Genomic DNA, 22,371 nt, shown 5'->3' with positions numbered 1-22,371 from the left:
CTATATAACCACCCTACTGTTGAAAATAAACGCTGGTTTTTACCTGTCTCGCTCCCAGGCGCGTACGTACGTTCCGTTCCTGCCGTGGCCATACGGCCGCGGCTATGTTACAGTGCCGACGAGTCAAAACGACACCCGTGACGTCAGAGCAGACCCAGACACTCCGGCCCTGAAGACAGTCATGCCAGCGATTTCCATGGTTTTCCAGATGCTCCCGAACCTCGACGAAAGCACAGATAAGTGGAAGCCGTACTTCATCAAAGTGGAGGCGTATTTCGAAGTAAATGTCATCGTTGAGTCAAGTAAGAAAAGAGCACTTCTTGTGGCGTACTGAGCACGCAGACTATTCAAATCCTTGCCGGAAGGGTGGCTTCCAGCGCGCCAAACTCTTTGAGTTACGACGAAGTTATGAAAGCCTTGAATGAATACTGTCGGCCAAACCCGCCGAGGTTGCTCAGTGACTATGGTGTTGGGCTGCTGAGCACGAGGTCGCGGGATCGAATCCCGGCCGCGGCGGCTGCATTTCGATGGGGGCAAAATGGGAAAACACCCGTGTACTTAGATTTAGGTACACGTTAAAGAACACCAGGTGGTCGAAATTTCCGTTGTCCCCCACTACGGCGTACCTCACAATCAGAAAGTAGTTTTGGCACGTAAAAATAACTAAATTTTTTCTATGACCCTAAACGGAACGAAATTTTGGAGAGCTACAGTTTCTTCAGTCGTTGCCAACTGGAAGGAGAATCTATTTAGGCTTTCCTCGTCGAAATCCGCCGCATCGGAGACAACTGCAACTTTGGCAGTTTCCTTGACAGGATCATTCGAGACAGGATTGTCTGCGGCGTACGCTGAAGTGCAGTACGGAAACAGCTCTTAAAAAAAGAAAGAGCTAACGCTAGAAGAAGCCGAAGCGACAGCAATAGCTGCTTTTGCTATTGCTTTAGTGCAACTGGGGCGTTGTAGAAGTGGCAATGGAAGTAGACAAAGGATCACCAGCATGCGCCATAGCGCGGCAGGGTTTCAATAAGCATAGAAACACTGGACAAAATTGAAGCCTTCACATCTGAAACATTCGTGCTATGCTGGAAGCTGCCTGTGTTAGGCGAGCTTCAGCTAGCTGTTGCGCACCAAGGTGTGTCAATTGAAGGCACGCTCATAGTTATAGACTGCACCGGACCAAGCCTGTGCGGCCGAGACCTGTTAAGCCTGCTCGATAGGGCTGCGGTTCCGGTTCTGCAAGTCAGTAAAAGGGAAGTGCTGGTAACGGAAGAAGCCATAATCCACATCCATGCCTTCCGCAGTAACTACGAAGATGTCTTCTTGGAGGAATTGGGCCTGATAAAAGGACCCCCAGCCAGCTTGGTGCTCAAGGACGGTGCGGTAAACAAGTTTTGCAAGGCGAAACCGCTTCCGTACGCGCTCAGCGATAAAGTGGCAAAAGAGTTGGATCGGCTGGTGTCACTAGGCATAATATAGCCCATGATATATGCAGACTGGGTGACCCCCATATTACTAGTGCCTAAAGAAGATGGCACAGTCTGGCTTTGAGGGGATATTAAGGCTTCCTTGCATCATGCTTGTGCACTTGAGCAGTACCTCCTTACGGTGATTCAAGTCACGCTCGCATATTTAAGCGGTGGTGAAGTTTTTAGTACACTCGACTCGAAAGATGCCTACTACCAGGTGCCACTAGATGAAGCTTCGCGCAAGCTGTGCGCCATTAAAACGCACCAAGTGTTATTCTGTTACAACAGGCTGCCATTCGGCATTTCCTCAGCTCCTGCTATATTTCAAAGGAAGATGCATACAATTCTAGCGGGCCTGCCTGGAGTTCAGGCATACTTAGATGATGTGCTTGTGTCTGAAATGGGGGCAGAAAATGCAGCTCGGCTGAAAACAGTGTTGCAGCGATTTAGAGAGCACGGTGTAAAGCTGCGATACGACAAATGCAATTTCAGCAAGTTATCGGTTACTTATCTGGGACACCGTATCGATCGTCTCGGTCTTCACCCGACGGAAAAGAACGTCGAAGCTATCATGAAAGCACTGAGCCCTTGTAACGTGAGCGAGCTGCGTTCATTTGTCGGAATGCTAAGATTTCATTAAAGGTTTTTGCCGAACATGTCAAGCGTGTTGTCCCCGTTGTATCTGTTACTAGAAAAGAATGCCCGATGGCAGTAGAACCATCCCCAGGAAACTGCGTTCGCCAAGGCCAAACAGTGTCTCAAGGATGTCGAAGTGCTTGCCCATTTTGACCCGTTAAAGGAGCTGAAACTGGAGTGCGACGCTTCCCCACACGGCATTGGCGCAGTACTGTTTCACACAGTAGGCAGCGTCCAAAGACCCATTGGATTCCGTTCAAGGACTGTCACGAAAGCCGAACGGAATTACTCACAGCTGGAGCATAAGGCGCTGGCACTAGTTTTTGGGGTCACGAGATTGCGAGACTATCTGTTGGGCCGTGAATTCACGGTGGTTACAGACGAGCAGCCTCTCCTTGGATTGCTAAGGCCATACCGCCCAACACCCTCTATGGCTGCAGCCCGCATTCAGCGTTCGGCACTCTATCTTGGAGGATATCGTTGCAAACTTCAGTACACTCTCGGAAGGCAACTCTCTGAAGGCAACTCGGACACCCTGAGCAGGCTGCCGCTGCAATCACCCGGTCCCAGTAAGGAGCCCCAGGAATCGCAAGAGTACGTTTTTTCTTTGGAAATCCTGGAGGAAGCCATAGTCACGATACGAGAGCTGAAGGACCTTACAGCCGTCGATTCGACACCAGATCGCGTCAAGCCTTACGTGCTACATGGTTGGCCAATAAGCTCGAAAGGCCTTGAGACGGGCCTGGCATTATCTTTTGACCGTCGACTGAAGTTTTCCCTGACACATGGGTTAATTTATTGGGGCCATCGAGTGGTTATACCAGCCGGTGCGCGAAAACGATTGCAGCTGCTGCATGAAACCCACCAACGGTCTCCGCCGATGAAATCCATTGCGCGATCGTTGTTTTGGTGGCCAAGCCTAGACCGAGCGATTAAGGAAATGTCGGTTCAGTGCAAGAATTGAATCGACAATTTGCCCATGCCGCCAGCCGCTCCACCAGCAAGCTGGCCACGAACGTTTGAGAAGTGGTCGCGCATCCATGTGGATTTTGCCGGACTGATAGAAGGCAAGATAGTCCTTGTGCTAATCGATTCGCACACCAAGTGGATAGAAGCGCATCTTCGGAAGCAAGCTACCACGACCGCTACAATCCACTGTTTGCGAGACATATTCAGCAGATTAAAAAATGTATGGGGTTTTACGTGCCAAAACCACTTTCTGATTATGAGGCACGGCGTAGTGGAGGACCCCGGAAATTTCGACTCCCTGGGGTTCTTTAACGTGCACCTAAATCTAAGTACATGGGTGTTTTCGCATTTCGCCCCCATCGAAATGTGGCCGCTGTGGCCGGCATTCAATCCCGCGACCATGTGCTCAGCAGCCTAACGCCATAGCCACTGAGCAACCGCGGCAGCTTCAGCAGATTTGGCGTGACCAGAACAATAGTTTCCGATAATGGAACGCAATTCGCTAGTCGTGAATTTGCAACATTTCTCGAGCACAACAACATGTCGCATGTTAGGACCACCCCCTTCCACCCGCAATATAATGGGGCGGCCGAAAGGCTGTCCGAACAGTGAAAGATGGTCTTCGGAAGTGAGAGGTAGGAAAATTGGAGCACAAAGTTATGGAGCTACTGATCAATTACAGAAGGACGCCCCAGAATAGCGGGGCGTCGCCATCAGACATGCTTCTCAGATACCAGATTAGATCGCGCCTGGAGACGTGTTTCCCGAAGGGTAGTGAAGACGCACCGTTTGATAACCAGGAGTGGCTGCCCCAACTAGAGAGCCGTGTGACGCTCGCAACTATGGGACAGGAGAGAAATGGGTATCATGACATGTGACATCTACATCTGGGACCCGAATAGTTACAGTAGAAACACCTGGAGCAATTGTCCGGTGGCACGTGGACCAGGTACGTCGTCGGCCTAAAGAAACACTGTCACTCGACACTGCAAAAGACGCGCGCCCGGGCGGAGCTACATTCTGGCCAGAGGAATCCGCTTCACAGCTCGATGTGAGACTGGAAGCATCTGCTTTGCCGCCTGCAGTTGGCGATCATCATGCTGACGGTGCCTTCGCGGCAGTTCCGTCATCCAGAGCAGTGGTGCCAAGCGAACGCGCGCAAGTCCAAAGACGCTCGACAAGGACGAGGAGACAAGTTCACCAAATTTAGGAGGCAGAATTGTTGTTTAGAACGGCAGAAAGCTGAGGTAGTTGGTAAGGATTCAATATGCAAAAAGGTGGGGCGTGCAGACAGTAGATATGATGTTAATGTTGCTTTCACTACTCCCAATAAGCTAGGTAAGATATGTGCTGCCGTGCAGAGGAAAAGGGAGTAGGTAAAATGCAAAAAAGAGCAGATATTTGTCCTGTGAAGCACAATAAGAACAACAGTTTTACTGACTGTCGCATGGGTGTGGTTTATAAAGTTCCCTTTAGCTGTGGGTAGCTCTACGTAGGACAAACGGGGCAGTGTATCAATCAGAGGCTAATGGAACATAAAAGGTCGTTAACCGGTGGATCGCCTTCTCATCTTTCCCTACATTGCCAAGATTGTAACTGCACGCAAGATTTAGATGAATGTGAGATATCGCACAGGCACAAGAATGAAGATACGCGTCTTGTGGTAGATGCATGGCACATCTCTAATCGCGGAAGTGCGTGCGCGAGTCAGCCTTCGATTACTTTACACAAGGAAGAGATTGAGCGCCTTATGAGCAATATCTGACTTAGACCGGCGCATGAACCCGACTGACACGTGGTGATACCATTCCAGAGCTTGTGCAGATGAGTTTTGTGTCTTCTTACTTCTTTTCGCATCAGTGCTCCTTTCAGTTGATAGTCGGCGTTCGTGTTCTCCAGTTCTCTTCTCTTGTGTACTGTCCGCACGCCTCACCTTTTTGCATAAGGAACTGTTGTATCGGCCGCTGTGTCATAGTGCGTGCTAAACACTGCGAAAGCGTGAAGTTTTCTTTCTAACTCGCTATGTCCCTTTTCCTTTCCCTCTCCCTTTTCTGGATTACCATATATCCACCCTACTGTTGAGAATAAACGCTGGTTTTTACCTGTCGTGTTCTCAGTCGTGTACGTACATTCCGTTCCTGCCGTGGCCTAACGGCCGCGGCTATGTTACACTTACCATACACAAACTAATGGCCTCACGGAGCGCCTGAATCGAACCCTTACAGAAATGCTTGCAAAGTATGTCTCGTCCATCCATATACTGATTGGGACCTTGCTCTACCTTATGCCACACTTACAATAATTCTTCGCGCCACGACACCGCCGGTTATTCCCTGTTATTTCTGTTGTGCGGCTGAGAACCAGCATTGCCACTAGACAGATCGCTTCCATCTGCCGCTGCAGAGGACAGCAAATACGCACTTGACGCCATCACCGGGGAAGCTCAAGCTCGCGAAATTGCCCGCACTCGCATCCTGACCTCCAAAGAGAAACCAACGGAGTTTGTAGGATCGACAACACAAAGACGCGCACTTTTCACTTCGATTTCCGGTGCTACTGTGTTCCCCGACCCGTCTCGTTGGACTGTCAGAAAAGCTCCTGTCTCGCTAGACAGGTCCATACCGAGTGCTGCGTGCTGTGACTCCAGTTGTATAAATCAAATTGGCCCAGTCAATGCCAGTGCCTCACCTGCCCCGCATACCCGCTGTGCATGTCCCACGCCTCAAACCTTATTTCTCTTCTGTTGACACCGTTATTTGTAGGCACCGGAACAGTTCTTCTGCCACCGGGGATAATGATATATGCGTATTGCGTGTTTCTTTTGGACAACGTGCGCGAGCGCCTCGACGAAGAAGACGAACTGCTCCTGGACCTCGAGCTGTGCGCTGAACAGCTCGGCAGCGCTACAGTTGTTTTTACAGCGAAGCCGCATATGGCTACGTTCTGGCGGATCTCGTCTCCGTGGGCATAGACCAGCAATTTATACTCCTCTCCACCACCGACGCCTCTTTCCCAAGTTATGTATTCTCCTCGCCACGAGCGCAGTGTTCCTCCCGACATTGCGCAATACTGCGGCGCGCGCTCATCGGCGGCACGTGTGCGGTGCACTAGAGCGCGTGCCGTGATTGGTGTAGCCGCGTTATAATAAAACTTCATTGTTTCTATGCGCCAATCGTGACAAGTTCGGTGGCATACGTGATGCGCAACAGCGTCAAGTGGCCGCGGGTGTGTTGCGGCAGTGCGACTCCTCCGAAGACATGAAGCAAGAGACCCTGTGTGGGACGTGTCGCCGACAATAAATTCATGGTCATTATGGGTGATTTCAGTGTCAGTGTGAGCAGACCCAATGGCGCGGGCATCTTCATGTTGGAGCGCTCAGACCTCAAGTGTTATTTCACCGATGGTAATGCACTCACCGCTCGTCATCGATTGTGCATCGACCTCACCCCCGGGAGCAACATTACCACAGTGAAAGTGCAATCACTTGCCGTGTACCACACTGATCACAAGGCAATCATTACAATGGTCGCGAAATAGATGTTGGCAACGGAGATCTTTGAGTAAATGCCTCTTATGCACCAAATACTAAACTCGTCAAAGTCAAATTCAAGACAGCAAATATGCAACATTGCAATGCGAACCGTAGCGCCAGCTTCGCGGGAGTTCCCTTTTCAGAGGGTGGAACGGCTCTGCATTATTTGTAAATATCTTGTAAATAGTCTTCAGCGTTCAATCCCTCGCTTGCGTAACAATATGAATAATGAATAAACGTAGTAGAACGACAAAAAGCTGAGCTAGTTGGTAAGGATTCATGTTCGTGTAGGGAGTTCGTGTTGTCCACTTCTCTACTCTTGTGTCCTGTCTGCACACCTCACCTCTTTTTTGCATCATGAAACGTAGTAGTGTGGATTCGTACTCACTCAAGTGTATTTTTTACAAGCTTTACAAGTTTTTTCCTTCACAAAGTGGTTACGAGTTCTGACAGATATGAAATCCAAAACGAGGTCCCAGTCACACCTCCGGTCAAGGTTAGGCGGTGAGAGGAATGACAGTATGGCAGTAAAATAAACCAATATCATGGTATTAACATACTGGTCATATAAAACTCCAACACATATGAGAACAAGGTGAGCGGAAAAACGCAAAAAAGGAAGAAAAGAACAGGTAAGAAATATAAGTATGTGAGTATTGAGTGATATATATGAAACGTGAACAACACGCAAATATGAAGCATAACGAGAAAAAAAAGTTCGTAGATATGTTCAAATGCAAACACGCGCCAATTGCTAATAAAATGATGTAAAGCTATGAGCCACATACGTGAAAATAACCAAAGGTTCCAACCTACAAAAATATCTCAAGAACAATCTACCACAGATTGAACAAAATAAAGAAAAGACGCACAGCAATTAGGGAATTTAGTCAATACCATTTAACATCACCTTTAAATTTGTATGAGGTCTAACCCTTTTTCATAGCTAAAAGCAAGGAATTCAGAATAAAATGCAAAACAAGAGAAATGTGAATTGGCCATAATTAGTGCGCAGTTTGGGCAAGATAAAATTTTTGTTAGACGCCAGTTGGTAATTTTAGCATTGAGTAACGATTACGCTGATATTAGGTCAACTGGGAGCTGGTTGGTTTTTAGCTCCCTGTTAAGTAATTATAATATGTTCCTTTGAAAGAAGGTGGCTTAAATACAGGTATTTATTTGTGGTACTGTGAGCATGATAATAGTTCTGAGCCGTTCTCTTAGTATAACATTGTTATGTTGACTTTAATATGTCAACTAAGGAATGGGTTTGTAAAGCATACGTGCGTTCTGTCCTTGATTACGCGAGCGCTTTTGGGACCCCCCAAGAGTGCGCGACAGAGCAAAGCGTTAAAGGGTACAGAATTTAGCTGTTCACTTTGTTTCTGGATCTTGTCGTAGAAACTTCAGCCCTGCGCGCGTGAGGGAATTGCAATGGGGCACAATAGATTGTCGATGACCCAGACTTCGATTAAAGTTTTTTCACAATATCTATCATGCAAAAGTTGGTGCTGACAGGCATAGTTACATAAAAGAACCTAACTACCATTCCCATGCACTTGACCACGAGTATACGGTATTGGAATTCAAGTGCGGAAGAGAGTCGTTTTTTTGTTCCTAAAACAATACGTGAATGAATTCAATCCAAGTCTGTGGCAATTGAATCGTCTAATAGAATCTATTTTGCACTCGTCAAATAAACATTTGAGAATTTGAGTAATTGAGCATTCGTGCTCCTACCTGTGATCCCTACTGCACTTATTAGGCTCTTTCATGTGGCTTATTTGTGTTGATAGCTTTTGCTATACCGTAAGCTTTTGTTAAGTACTAATCTACATTTACTTGTTATATTAGTGAGTTCATTGTATGTTTATTGCTGCATGCATTTTTACTAAATCACTAGAGAACGTTCGCCTGTCTTGATCAAATGTGAAGATGTGATTTGCCGCTGTTTATGTACACGATTAGCGATTTTTTTTGCTGCTTCTGCTTACTACCACCTTGTATGCATTGTACACTTTCTTCTTCACCCCCCCCCCCCCTCCCTGTAGTTAGATTAGGCGCTATGGGTGGCTGTGGGTATGACGTAAATAAATGAGAAATTAAGGGCTATAACTTAATAACCTGGTGGCTTGATTGAAGACATCAAGATGGTAGATGTATGCTCCAGTTTCGATCTCACAAATGATTTGAGGACTCATGTATTTACATGTTGGGAAGTATGACGTAAGTGTCGCCTAAAAAATTCCAGTGTTTTATTAGCCGCTCGAATGATGTTAGCCGTGTACAGGTGCTCGGACAGATCGAAAGACAGAGTGACACTAAGGTAGTTAAATGATTGGCCTCCTTCTATTAGAATACTAGCTATTAAATATTGAAATCTGAGGGGGTTATGGCAGATACGGACAGAAGTTTGCATTTGTTGTAATTTGAGCTCATGAGGCAGCAGTTACATCAGTCTTGTGCATTGCTAATATCGTTCTGACTGGTTGTTTAATAAAGGTGTTGGAGACTCTAGGAGACTACTCTAGCGTCTACAGACCTACGAATATTACATTATGCATGCAACGGCAGACCGTTAACACAAAGTAAAAAAAAAAGAAGTGGTCCTAGGACGAACCCTTGTAGGACACCTGACTTCATGACGAGTCCTTTAAAATAATGGTTATTAACGAAGAAAAGCTGACAACTACTGATCAAGAACGCTGTTACGCACTTTAGCATGTGTGGGTGCAAGCTTACCTGAGACAATTTTAGAAGCAAGGGTTTATGAGGAACCATGTCAAATACTTTCGTGACATTTACGAATATGGCATTGGCCTGGATGTCACTTTCAAACTAAATGTGCAGGTTGTCAGGAAAGATGGCCAACTGCTTTACGGAAGAACGCATTTTGACAAACCCGTATTGTTAGGTGTTGAGTCTGATGGAAGATGGAGCCTAGGATAGTACATGAGAGTATATGACGTGCGCCATGATTTTTCAGGGGACACTAAATAATGATATGGCACGGGAATTTATTGGGTGTCTCTATTGGGTGATTTCAAGATTAGAATGACATTGGCCAGTTTCCAGGGGCCCACATTTCATAATTAAAGTTGCCAAGCAGAGTGCAGATGAGCTTTCCAGAGAGCTAATAAACTGAGACGCGAGATTTCGTGCACACATGGCCTTCAGCTGCAAGCCTCTCGAGCGCAACTGCCTTAACGAAGTTAGAGCACACACCTGAACTATTACCCGCCGTGGTTGCTCAGTGGCTATGGTGTTGGGCTGCTGAGCACGAGGTCGCGGTATCGAATCCCACCCACGGCGGCCACATTTCGATGGGAGCGAAATTAATTTTGACACCTGAACGGAGCAACCAAATTTTCAATATATTGTCACGTTGGAGTGATGTAAGAAGAACACAGAAGCAATACTGTGAAAAACGAAACTAACTTTTATTGGGCAAACCTGTGCCCACGAAAACAGGCTACAGTTAAAGAACGGTGAACACAGTCGGCGATCGTCAAAATCTGATCAGCGGGTCAAGCGCGTCGACTTTTATACATCAATCGTCGAATGTTCCGGACTAATCGCTGGGACCCGCGTGTCTTGCACAAAGTTCTGCATCATTCGCGTCACGCGATGACATAAGATAATACAAGGTTCGGTAAAAACAGACACAGGATAGTACCATCAATAACTTTCGAGAAATTTTCTATACATGCAGGCGCGTCCTGCGCTGTGCGATAACATTTGTTAGGTGGTGAAACGTGATCGCCCGATAGAGATATACACGTACACGTGTCAACACCCCCCTTTTAAGGGGACAGGGTAGGTCCTATTCTTGCCATGCATATTAGGCTATGTTCGTGACCCTTTTTCTCATGATCTGCTGGGGTTAGGACATTAACCTTGGTGGCACTGTAATCAGCAATGTTAGGTAGTGTTACTGAACCAGGATAATTATTTTTATAAGATTAGTTTTTTTGTTTTCCTTTTTTTTATTGGACTCATCAAATTTTAGAGCCAAAATCTGCAGTAAATAGCCTGTAAACAAAAGTCCCCTACAATAATATTTATAATCCTGGTTCAGTAGACTGTCTGTAATGTTTGCTCAATATCGACTCAAGCATCGACCCGATGCTGCGAACAAACGAAACTAATAAGTTAAAACACCCCTAGCAGAGAAACAACAAAATAAGGAAGTTCGTCAGCGTGCGTAAAAGGGCTTAAGACACACCACCTGGACCACTTCACATCGTGCGCAGCGCCGCTGTGAATGCGAAATGCCGTCCGGCATGATCTCATAGTCCAGTTCGCCAATACGTCGGATGATCTTGTAGAGTCCGAAGTAGCGTCGCAGTAGTTTCTCACTGAGTCCTCGTCGGCATATCGGGGTCCAAACCCAAATACAGTCACCGAGATTGTACTCGACGTAGCATCGTCGGAGGTTGTAGTGTCGGCGGTCGGTACGCTGCCGGTTCTTGATCCGTAGGCGGGCGAGAAGTCGCGCTTCTTCGGCGCCCTGGAGATTCTCTTCGTCGGTGAAGTACGGCAGCATGGCATCGAGAGTCGCCGTCGGCTTTCCGCCGTAAATCCGCTTGAACGGCGTGATCTGTGCGGTTTCTTGCACCGTCGTTTTGTAAGCGAACGTTACGTACGGCAATACGGAATCCCAGATCTTGTGTTCGACGTTGACGTACATTGCTGACATGTCAGCGAGGCGCTCCTTGAGATGATTCGTCTGTGGGTGGTAGGCAGTTGTCCTCCTTTGCCTTGTCTGACTGTACTAGAGAATGGCTTGGGTGAGCTCCGCTGTAACGGCCGTTCCTCTGTCGGTGATGAGGAAGGCGCCATGTCGCAGCTGGATGTTCTCGATGAAGAATTTCGCCACTTCGACTGCACTAACTTTCGGCAGAGCTTTCGTTTCAGCGAAGCGGGTGACATAGTCGGTCGCCACGATGATCCACTTAATTCCGGTTGTTAACGTCGGAAACGGTCCCAACAAGTCCATCCAGGTCTGGTGAAACGGTCGACAAGGAGGCTCGATCGGCTGTAGTAATCCCGCAGGCCTTGTCGGTGGTGCCTTGCGTCGCTAACAGTCACGGCATGTGTTGACGTAACAGGCAACGTCGGTAATCAGGTGTGGCCAGTAATAGCTGTCCTGTAGCCTCGATAGCGGCCGGGAGAATCCGAGGTGCCCAGCGGTCGGATCGCCATGCAGGGCGTGCAGTACTTCTGGACACAGCGCTGATGGAACAACATGACGGTAGTTGGCTCGGACAGGTGAGAAGTTCTTTACTAGCTGGTTGTTTTGAAGCGAGAACGAAGACAATCGTCGCTTAAATGCCATTGGGACAACGACAGTGTACCCTTCCAAATACTACTTTTAGCTCCGGGTCTGCTCGTTGCTGTTCAGCGGAGCCTTCCTCACTTATTATTCCAAAGAAGGCGTTGTCGTCCTCGTCATTTAGCGGCGGCAAGTCATTGGGGGGGGGGGGGGAGCGTGACAGGAAATCGGCATCAGAGTGTTTTCTTCCAGACTTGTACGTTACACTGATGCCATATTCTTGTAGTCTGAAGCTCCACCACGCAGTTGTCCTGAAGGATCCTTTAAATTTGCTAGCCAACACAACGCGTGTTGGTCGCGGACGACTTTGAACGGCCAGCCATATAGGTAAGGGCGAAATTCATCTGTAGCCCAAACGATGGCGAGGCATACCTTTTCAGTCGTAGAATAATTGCCTTCCGCTTTTGACAGCGAATGGCTAGCGTAAGCTATCACCCGTTCAAGTCCATCTTTCCTCTGGACTGCGTCGGCCTGTGGCGTTTCCCATTTGAAATCGACGTCACATTTTGTTAGATGTGTGAGCGGTCCAGCGATGCGTGAAAAGCCATTGACAAAGCCCCTGTAGTAGAAACACATGCCAAGTAATCTACGCACTGGCTTCTTGTCAATGGGCTGCGGGAGCTTTGCGATGGCAGCTGTCTTCTGTGGGTCGTGGCGGACTCCAAATTTCCGGATGAAGTCGCCCAGGAACAGAAGCTCATCTTAAGCGAAGCGGCACTTCCCCGGCTTCAGAGTGAGCCCTGATGACTTGATGGCGTCGAGTACTGGTGCAAGCCGCCTAAGGTGATCGTTAAAATTTCCAGCGAAGAAAACGACGTTATCCAAGTAAAGAAGACACGTCTGCCACTTCAATCCTGCTAACACCGTGTCCATGACGCACTGAAACGTTGAAGGCACCGTGCACAGTCCGAAACGCATGAACTTGTAGAGGCCGTCAGACGTGATGAAGGCGGTCTTTTCGCGATCTCTCTCGTCGACTTCTATTTGCCAGTAGCCGTACACTACTCACCTAAAGCCGATACAAACCGTCCAAAACCAGGCTATTAGAATAATCAGGTCGAATCCACACACCACCAATGCTAAACAGTTACTACAAGCAAATAACATTCTAGACGTTGCAGCCCTTGTCAAGTGCAACCTCGCCACTTTTCTTTTCGAGCTAATAAATGACAAAATCTCATTATCGCTAATTCATATATCATCTCTAACAAATAGGAACTCAACTCCTTTTGCGCTGCATAATAACTTCATTCTGCCCAAAGCGGAAACAGACTGGGAAACAGACTGTGCCGCAATATCACCATGGAATACATTACCATTTGTCATAAAACTCGTGAAACCCCATTGACTTTGTGATGAAATGAAACATTTTCTGTTATGTGATGTTAAGTGACACTACACTGTATAATCTGTTTTTGGTTTTAGACTTGCCATTCTTATGCACTCCAACATGTATTTAATTATTTTACTTTAATTTTCTCTCTTTCTTCCTCTTTTACATTAGGTATATCTAGTTTCGAAATATTGCTTACTGCCGTTAAATTGTCAACTAATTACTTCATCTACTTAGATTTGTATCTCATTATTTAGCATTACTGCAATTTTACCAATTGAGATTCTGTTGCTTGCCTAATGAACTTTTATGTTAACCATGAACAGGAAGTCCCATAGTTAAAACTGAATTGGGACCAAATTCAGTATTCAGAAGGCGGTCCCAATTCAGTTTTAACTATGGGACCTGCTTCTGTATCCCACTATCTGTATATTATGTTTATGTAATAATAAAAATTGATTGATTGATTCATTGATTGATTGACTTTGGTTGCACGTATGCAGAGCCCGAGGACGACTTTTGAGCAGCTTGTCGAAATATGCACAGCGTGTCGCGCGAGAAAAGGCAGTTTGTGCTGCTGTTCCATGAATATATTCTCTGATTGTGCACAGATTGTGTCTGTGTTGTTTTCCGTGACAAACAATCCAGTACTCAAACGCTGTTTAAAAATACCTGACACAAATGTTTTCTCTTTGAACGACCTTTCCGTTTATCTTCGTTAAGAACAACTCTGCAAGGTACTTGAGAAATAAGATAACGTGCCAAAACAATGAAATGAATAGTAGTGGGGGACTCCGGATTAATTTTGACCAACTTGGGCACGTGCAATTAATGAAAACTACACGTGAGGCATCGCATTTCGCCCCCATCGGAATGCGACCACCGCGGCTGGGGTTGATCCCGCGCCGTCAGCCTTGGTAGCGCAGCGCCAACCAAAGGCAGTGCGCCACCACGGCAGGTTCACAGCCTGTAAAAGCCCGGATACCGCATTGCCGATTTATTTTTTTATTTACTCCGATACCTCAAAGGCCCTCGAAGGAGTTTCACATGAGGGGTGGGCACGTACATTTTATTTAACATAAGTTTGTCCTTCGATCATGCGTTTAAAATGAAGAGGGTTCTCAGGAAGAACAGCCGAAGTGGGTAGGTCATTCCAGTCTCTTGAGGTACGAACAAAAAATGAAGAAAGATGGGCTATAGGAGGATACACGGCTTTGTAGTGGTTGGTCCAGTCGGCAAGTAAAGGAAGAATCAGAGAAAATAAACCGGGCCACGTATTTTTAAATTCCTTCAAAGATGTTAATATGGTTAGCTCGGTAAGGGTTTCATACAGCACGTGTATATTCGGCTTTATTTTATTTATTTATTGATACTGCAACCCCAACTGGGATTTCAGCAGGGTGGGATGTAATACATGAAAGAAAATACAACACAATGGCAAACAAAATATATGTACATGCCTAGGTCACAGTCAAGAAAGAACACAGAAATAATTTAAGCAAAGCATTTATCGAATGTCCAAAGGAAATACAGGAACAATCAACGCAGATATCATATAGACAGTCACTACAAAAATAACCAATTATGTTTCAGCCATCAAGAAGGGATCCGAAAGCTCACAAAGAGTCTGCTTGAACGATGCAGCTGCTGAGGTTATTCCAGTCTCTAACTGTTCGTGGAAAAAATGAATACTTGAAAGAGTCATTAGGAGAACGAAAAGGTGATTGTTAGTTCCTGTCTTTGGCGTGTTGAACAACCGGAAGAAAATGTAATGCATTCGCTAACGTCGACGTCGTAGTGTCGCTTAACTAACTGAGATAAAAAGTTTAGTCGTGATGAGATCGGATAACGGGGTTAGGTTAGCGCCAGCTTGTAGTTCAGTCACTGACCTGCGTCGAAAATTGTTATAAATGAACTGTAGGGCTTTAGTTTTTTACATTCTCTACTTTCAGAATATTACCTTTTGTATAGGGGTCCCATATTATAGCAGCATAGTCTAAGACTGGGAGGACAATGTATTTTTATGCTAATCTTCTTACAGCAGGGGTAGCCAGAGTTAACGTTCTTCTTAAAAAGAATAACTTTCTATGAGCGTTCACTGTAACGTAGTGAATATGTTTATTCCACCTAAGATTGTTTGAAACCCATAGCCTAAGATATTTGTATTCAGACACTTCAGACAAAAGCACATTGTTAAAATTATACGCAAACCATAAGGGCCTCTTTTTTCGAGTGATTCGCATGAAAACGGTCTTGTCGAAGTTTATACACATATGCCACCGCTTACACCATGAAGAAACACGTTCAAAATAATTGTTTAAGAATGCTTGATCCGATTGATCATTAACTTCGTATATAGAACACAGTCGTCCACGTACAATTTTATTTTGACAGAGATGTCTTGTACCACGTCTTTTCTATACACAAGAAAAAGGAGTAACCCTAGGACCTAACCCTGCAGGACACCCGATTTCACTGGTAATTGGTTAGATTGATGGCCTTTGAATGCAACAAACTGGTGGCGATTTTTCAAGTACGTTGAAATCCAAATGACAAGTGGAGAGTTTCTAAGCAGGCTATGTAATTTAAATAACAATTTTGTGTGATTCTTGTCGAAAGCATTTGAAAGTTCCGTAAAAATTGCGTCAATTTGTTTTACGTTATTGATAGATACATCAAAGTCATGGATGGTACCAAATAGCTGAGTAAAAGTTGAGTACCTCTTCCGAAATCCATGCTGGCATTTTGTTAATATGTTATGTGTATCTAAGAAATCCACGATATGATTATTTATTATGTGCTCTAATAATTTGCAAGTGTTGGAAGTTAAAGAGACGGGACGGTAATTCTTTATACACTGTTTGGCACCGTGTTTATGAAGTGGTATTACTCGGGCTGTTCTCCAGTCATTCGGGAGTTGAACTTCTTCTAAGTGACGTAAAAACACTATGTACAAGTATTTCAAAACTCATTCCGCACACCTTTTTAGGAAAGTGTTGGGTATATCGTTTGGACCTGAAGTTTTCTTTTCATCAAGTTTTAAAAGCATGTGGAATATACCCTGCTCGCATATTTACACATCAGAAATAGGGGGCAAAAAATTCTCAAACACAGGTAAGACACCATCATCACAAGTAAAAACGGTGTGGAAGCGCTCATTAAATAAGTTAGCAATTTTTTTTATTCATCATTCAAGTGAATACCATCAACTATAAATAAATCGCATTGGTAATGTTTCGGTGACACCTCCCGCCAAAATCTATCTGGAGACGCTGTGATGAATTCAGGCAATGATTCTTCGTAGTAACGTTGTTTCTCGGTAGATAGTTGGATCCGAAGTTTAGATGAAAGAGAGAAATTTCTGTCGTTGATCTGGTAAACCACTGGTTGATTTTTTTACGGTATTTTTAACCTCTTGAGCTCCCTCTTCAATCTCAGCGTCTCTCGAGAAATCCAGGGATTCTTTTTTTCGTTTCTTAACAATAGTTGCTACATATTTTTAATGCAGTCATTAACAATACTCCTAAAGCGTTCCCATAGTTCCTGCACGTCTACAATATTCTCTGAATATGAATCTATGTAAAACAAAAGTGTATCTATAATAAAGGCATCATCAACTCGGGAGAAATTGCGGAATCGGACAGCGTTAAGGCTGTCTTTTCAATTCATATTATTTATTGTCAGTAAAACAACCTCGTTATCCGATATACTGGGAAAAACATCGCACTTGGTTTGACTACTTAGGGTCCCACTTACAAAGAAGAGGTTCAGGCTTGTTTTAATTACCCTGTATTCTAAAAGGACGTCTTGTTGGGCGAGTTGGTCACACACGACACAAGGAAGGAGACGGGACAGGCGCTCTGCCCCGTCGCCTTCCTTGTGTCGTGTGTGTTTTCGCGCCTAGTAGCCAAGATGACCTGTATTCTAGTATAGGTATCCGCTAACAGTAATACATTAAAAGATACAGCAATATCCAGCATGGCCTCCCCTAAGCTGTCGCTATCACTTTTGACCGGCATCGTTTCCCAATCAATGTTTGGCAAGTTAAAATCTCCCGTGAGAATAATGCTGCCACTGGGTTTCACATGTTTGCTCATGTATAGCTTCAAAGAATCCAAAACTTCAACACCATAATTAGGAGGTCTGTACAGAGCAGCTATGACATATAGAATATTTTCATATTAGGCTTTGCAAAAAATGCATTCAACATCTAATAAATCAGGCACCTTTAAGAGCTTAATGTTGTCCTTGAAAAAGGATCGCTACACCTTCACCCCTGTTACCTCTGTCCTTTCTGGATGCGCTATACCCAAGTGGGATGAACTCGCTATCATATATTTCTTCATTTAACCATGTCTTCATCAAGACAACGATATCTGGGTTATACGATAAAAGAATTCCTTCTAACTCTGTACGCTTGTTTATAACGCTCCTACAATTTACATTAGGCATCCCTAAATGGCCGCGCTTGCGCTTAGTCTGTCAGTTTTCAACACCTGATTTCTTCAGCTTATAACGGGATCTTTTTTCAGCATCCCAACCAGACAAAGTCCCGTTGATGATAAACTTATCGTAAAGCAGCTCTGCGTTCATGTTTTTTTGCCTTCATTCCTTAGAACTCTCCCATAAAAGCCTCCGTGTGTCAGGTACTCGCCTAGAAGAGTCTTCAGGTATTGACAGTTCACTACCCTTTAGTTTATACGGTCGTCTTTGGCGTCCCCTTTCTTATGCCTTAGGATTATGTTAGCGTTCTTCCAAGATGCCGGTACGCTCGAGGTCATGAGGCATTTTGTATACAGGGTGGCCAGTTTTTCTAATTATACTAGATTAATACTAGACTAGGCTAATTATACCAGTAGTAGTGAAAACTTTATTGAAAATGTCCGGCGATTTGGGCGGTGTGGGGCCATAAGCACCCCAGCCTAGGTGACGGCCTCGAGTCCTTGGACTCGGGCGGCTTCCTCGGCGTGCCGGACGGCCCACAGTTGATCGGCGAGGTCGTGGCTGAGCAGGGCCGCCTCCCAACGCGCCCCTCGGTTCGAGACTGCCATTTCTATCCCGTTCGTCGGGAACTCCTGCTGCTGGCTACCGGCGCATGCCCACAGCATGTGCTGCAGCGTCGCTCTGGCTCCGCACGCTTTGCAGTCGTCGGACGGATAAATGTCGGGGTAGCAGAGGTGAAGGATCGCCGGGTTGAAAAAATAATTAACCCACTATGGGCAGGGCAGCAGCAGCGAAAACCGGTTATCTGATCGATAACCAGGAGTTGGCATAAATCTACTACTCTGTAGCATGAAGCAAAAGGAACTGTTCAGCATGTTGTCGGAATTGCTGCCACTTCGGCTACTGGCGAAGCACAGCTCGTCGGGTGCCTTTATAGCTGTCCGATGGGTCATGTGACTTGACGTCACTGTTATTGAGGTGATACCCATACTTGCGAGATATGGATAACTTTGTCGATCCATGATGCCGCATTCACCACGTGTCGATGGATGCACGCCAGCGTCTTGGTCTACGCCCACCAAAGTTGTCGAAGCAGCACAGGAGCTAGTTGAAGCTTGCTTTCCGGGAGCAAGCACCGTAACCTGTAGCATGAATCAAAAGGGACTGTTTAGCATGTCGCCGAGATTGCTACCGCCTCGCCCACTATTGCAGCACAGCTCGTCGGGTGCCTTTATAGCTGTCCGATGGGGAATGTGACTTGACGTCACTGCTGTTGAGGTGATACCCAGACTTGTGACGCATGGAAAACTTAGGTCTGATGAAAGTACAATATGGTAGATGTTTGACAGGGGCAGGAGCAAATCGGAGCTTACGGCGCAAGTAGCCAATCTTCCGGTTAGCGTCGTTAGTTATCTTAATAATGTGTGTGAACCATGACATATCGGAGCAAAGACTGATACTTGGTAAGCGATAACTGAGAAACTAACGGAACCATTGATTACATTTCTCGGACGGGATAGGAGGGCCTGCTGTGGAAAGACAAAAGACATGACTTGTTAGTATTTAAGCTCATTAACCATTTTTTGCACTAAGTGTCGATGAGAGAAAGATAAGCTTGAAGAGCAAGTACGTCGGCATTATTATTCATTTGCCGATAGAGCACGGAATCGCCAGTAAATAAGCGTATTTCTCATGAAATGTTAGTCGGTAGGTCGTTAATGTATACAAGGAAAAGTAGGGGGCCAAGTAGAGTTCCCTGCGGAACGCCAGAACCTACAAGGGAAATAACAGAAGAGTGACCATTAGGGTGCACAAACTGTTGTCCGTTAGTTAAAAAGCTGCGTGTCCAATCAAATGCGGGGAGGTTAAGGATTAGTATCGAAAGTTTGTGTAATAATCGGCAATGGGGTACTTCATTCAAAGCCTTCTCGAAGTCAAGGCACAGCGGGAGTGTTAGTGTCAAGACTAGAACTGATATCGTTAATAAAGAGTGCATGTTGAGTGTCGCATGACAGACCTTTCTGGAAACCATGCTGGCTAGGGTGAAAAAAAAATTACTGAAAGGAGAAAATTTACAATTTGAGAATAAAGAACGTGTTCCATCTGTTTGGGACAAACACTAGCCAGGGATATTGAGCGGTAATCTTTAGGTGATGATGGGTTACCTTTATTCAGAACTCGAATTGTCTTGGACTTTCCGATCCAATAGGAGCACGCTAGAGGAAAGAGACTGCTGAAATATCTTAGAATAGAATAAGCGCCAAAATTGACGACACACAAGAAGGAATACAGACAGGACAAGGCGCTACTTGCAACTGTTTATTGAAATGACAAGTGGTTGATTATATAGCCATGGGGAGAGGAGAACGAAAAAGAGGGACACTGAATAGATGAATGCGCACGTGCGAGAACACTGAAGATATAGGGAATCACGCTTAATCTAAATATAAAACTTATCTAAAAACATGCTTTAATTCGTGTATATATTCAAAGACGGGGTACTGACACAGTTGTCCCCTCTTTTCTTAATCTCGTTGGCCTCCAATAATTCACGGGCAACAGAATCTTTACTTTTATACATGATTGTCGTATCATGAAGCCTCGCTTCACATACCCGTTCATCCTCATTTCCGCAGGCCTTAAAATGAAGCGGCAAGTTACAACCATATCCATTTTTCAATGAAATAGCCCATGCTCCCGCGGGCGTTCATTAATACATCCGCCAGTTTGGCCGATATACTGTTTTCCACACTTCAGTGGAATGTGGTATACTACCCCTTGTTCACACTTAACGAAAGGGTTCGTATGTTTAATAGAACACCCTGTTTCTTTAGAGTCATCCGGGCCAATCAAGCGGCACAAAGTAGCAAGCTTTCGCGGCGCGGAATAAAACCACAGGAATTTTGTATTTGACGGCGACGTGTTTCAGATTATGCGCCACTTTATGAGAATATGGAATCACCACCGCTTTAGCTTTCTTTTCGACTGTTTGACCTTCTTCACTTCTTTTTTTCTTTCTTTTTTCAGTTTCTTCAATAACGCCTCCGAAACTGCGCTTAAAACCAAGCAAGGAAAGCCAGCCTTTCTGAACTTCAAAATCTGGTCGTCAAAGCTTGCTTGTGCCTTATGACAGCAAGATTTTTTCAGCGCGGATTCGAGGCACATAGTAGCAGTTGCTCGTTTAACAGTCTTGGAGTGTGTAGACTCATACGGCAACACCTCCTTGCGGGCACGGGGTCGGTACATTCAGCAGGAGCCTTCGTCAGTAAGGGTTATGTTAAGATCTAAAAACTGCAAGCTGTTATCCTTGGATAGTTCGAAAGTAAAATCTAAGCCATTTCCTTGCTGTTAAAAATCCGTTAAAATGCCCTGCACAGTATGCGAGTAAGTCATGGAATATCGTTCCGTCAGTAAAATTAAAAAATCGTCAACATACCTAAAAACCTTGAGCACTTTGCCTCCGTCAAACACCTTCGATAGCGCTCTGTCGATGCCCGCAAGGAAAATGTTCCAAAGTACGGGAGCCACGCACGAGCCAATACAAATTCCTTTCCTTTGCACATAAAAGTGGCCTTGAAAACACACAACTGTTGAGCACAAATAAAACTCCAAGAGTGCCATAAAGTTATCCACGGAAATTCCTGCGGTATTCTGAAAGGATACCTGCCCGTTCATCTCAATGCAGCTCAGGACGGCAGCTAACAATTCTTTTTGCGGTATAGAATAAGAAAGGTCAACAACATCTATTGAAAACAAGCATCCTATCGAATGGGACTCACGTAAAAAGGCTATGACGTCAAAACTATTCTTTTCCATGAATGGGTCATCTATAACCAACGTGTTAAGCTGCTTTAGAAGGTAGCGGCTAACGTTGTTTTGCCAGGAAGCTCTTTCACTCACAATACATCTGAACGGTACATCTGAACGGTATAGATATACCGTTCAGATGTCCTATTCTATAATATAATTCAGATATTCTATTGTAAGTTATGCACCAACTAGCCCCACAACGCGTTTTACTGCTGAAATATGTACGACAAAATAATGCTTGAAAGGTGCTTAGTACCTTTCAATATGTTCGAGTTATAGCCATTGACCCCAGCGGATGATGTTAGTTTTAGAGAATCGATTATTTTAGAAATGTCAGTAGCATCGAACCTAATTTTTGGCATCTGTGGATGATCTGCTAGGGGCAGAGGAAGCGAGGTGTCAGATAGTTCGCAGGTGAATACTACACAGGAAATGGTATTAAGTACGTGCGCAATATTCTGCGCAGGAGCTTCACGACCTCGCTCGTCACGCAAAGATAAAGTGTTAGAGGGGGTGGGTTTCATGAAATTTCAGAACTTGTGTGGGTTATTTTGTATCATATCAGGTAAAGTTGAAGTAAAAAATGATTTTTGAGCATCAGCAGTGAGTGAGAGGAAGAGCATTTCGGTGTCGCGATAAGCTTCGGAAGCAGGTGTTGTGTCCACCAGTTTTGGGCTCCAAAATTGACGTTTCTTTTTGTTCTTAAGTTGTTTTAATGCTGTATTAAGCCACCTGAAATGAGATCGTTATGTGATGGTTATGGCAGAAATATGGACTTTGACCAGGTCGTGTAGCCTGTGTTTGAAGAGACACCGGTTAGTTTCAACACTGCGCTGAGAAAAATCAA

The 22,371-nt window shown here is 45.2% G+C and overlaps 1 protein-coding gene across 3 annotated transcripts in view; it reads left to right on the top strand.

Annotated features, from left to right (window-relative positions):
- LOC142558244 (ATP-binding cassette sub-family C member 2-like) overlaps window positions 1-22,371 on the top strand; it is a 659,669-nt gene that overhangs the window by 60,406 nt on the left and 576,892 nt on the right. The gene's annotated exons all lie outside the window — the stretch shown is intronic.

The sequence above is a fragment of the Dermacentor variabilis genome, chromosome 9 (genome assembly GCF_050947875.1).
Source record: "Dermacentor variabilis isolate Ectoservices chromosome 9, ASM5094787v1, whole genome shotgun sequence".
Lineage (NCBI taxonomy): Eukaryota > Metazoa > Arthropoda > Arachnida > Ixodida > Ixodidae > Dermacentor > Dermacentor variabilis.
Note: the sequence above shows the minus strand (reverse complement) of the source record. Positions and strands in the feature narration are given on the sequence as shown.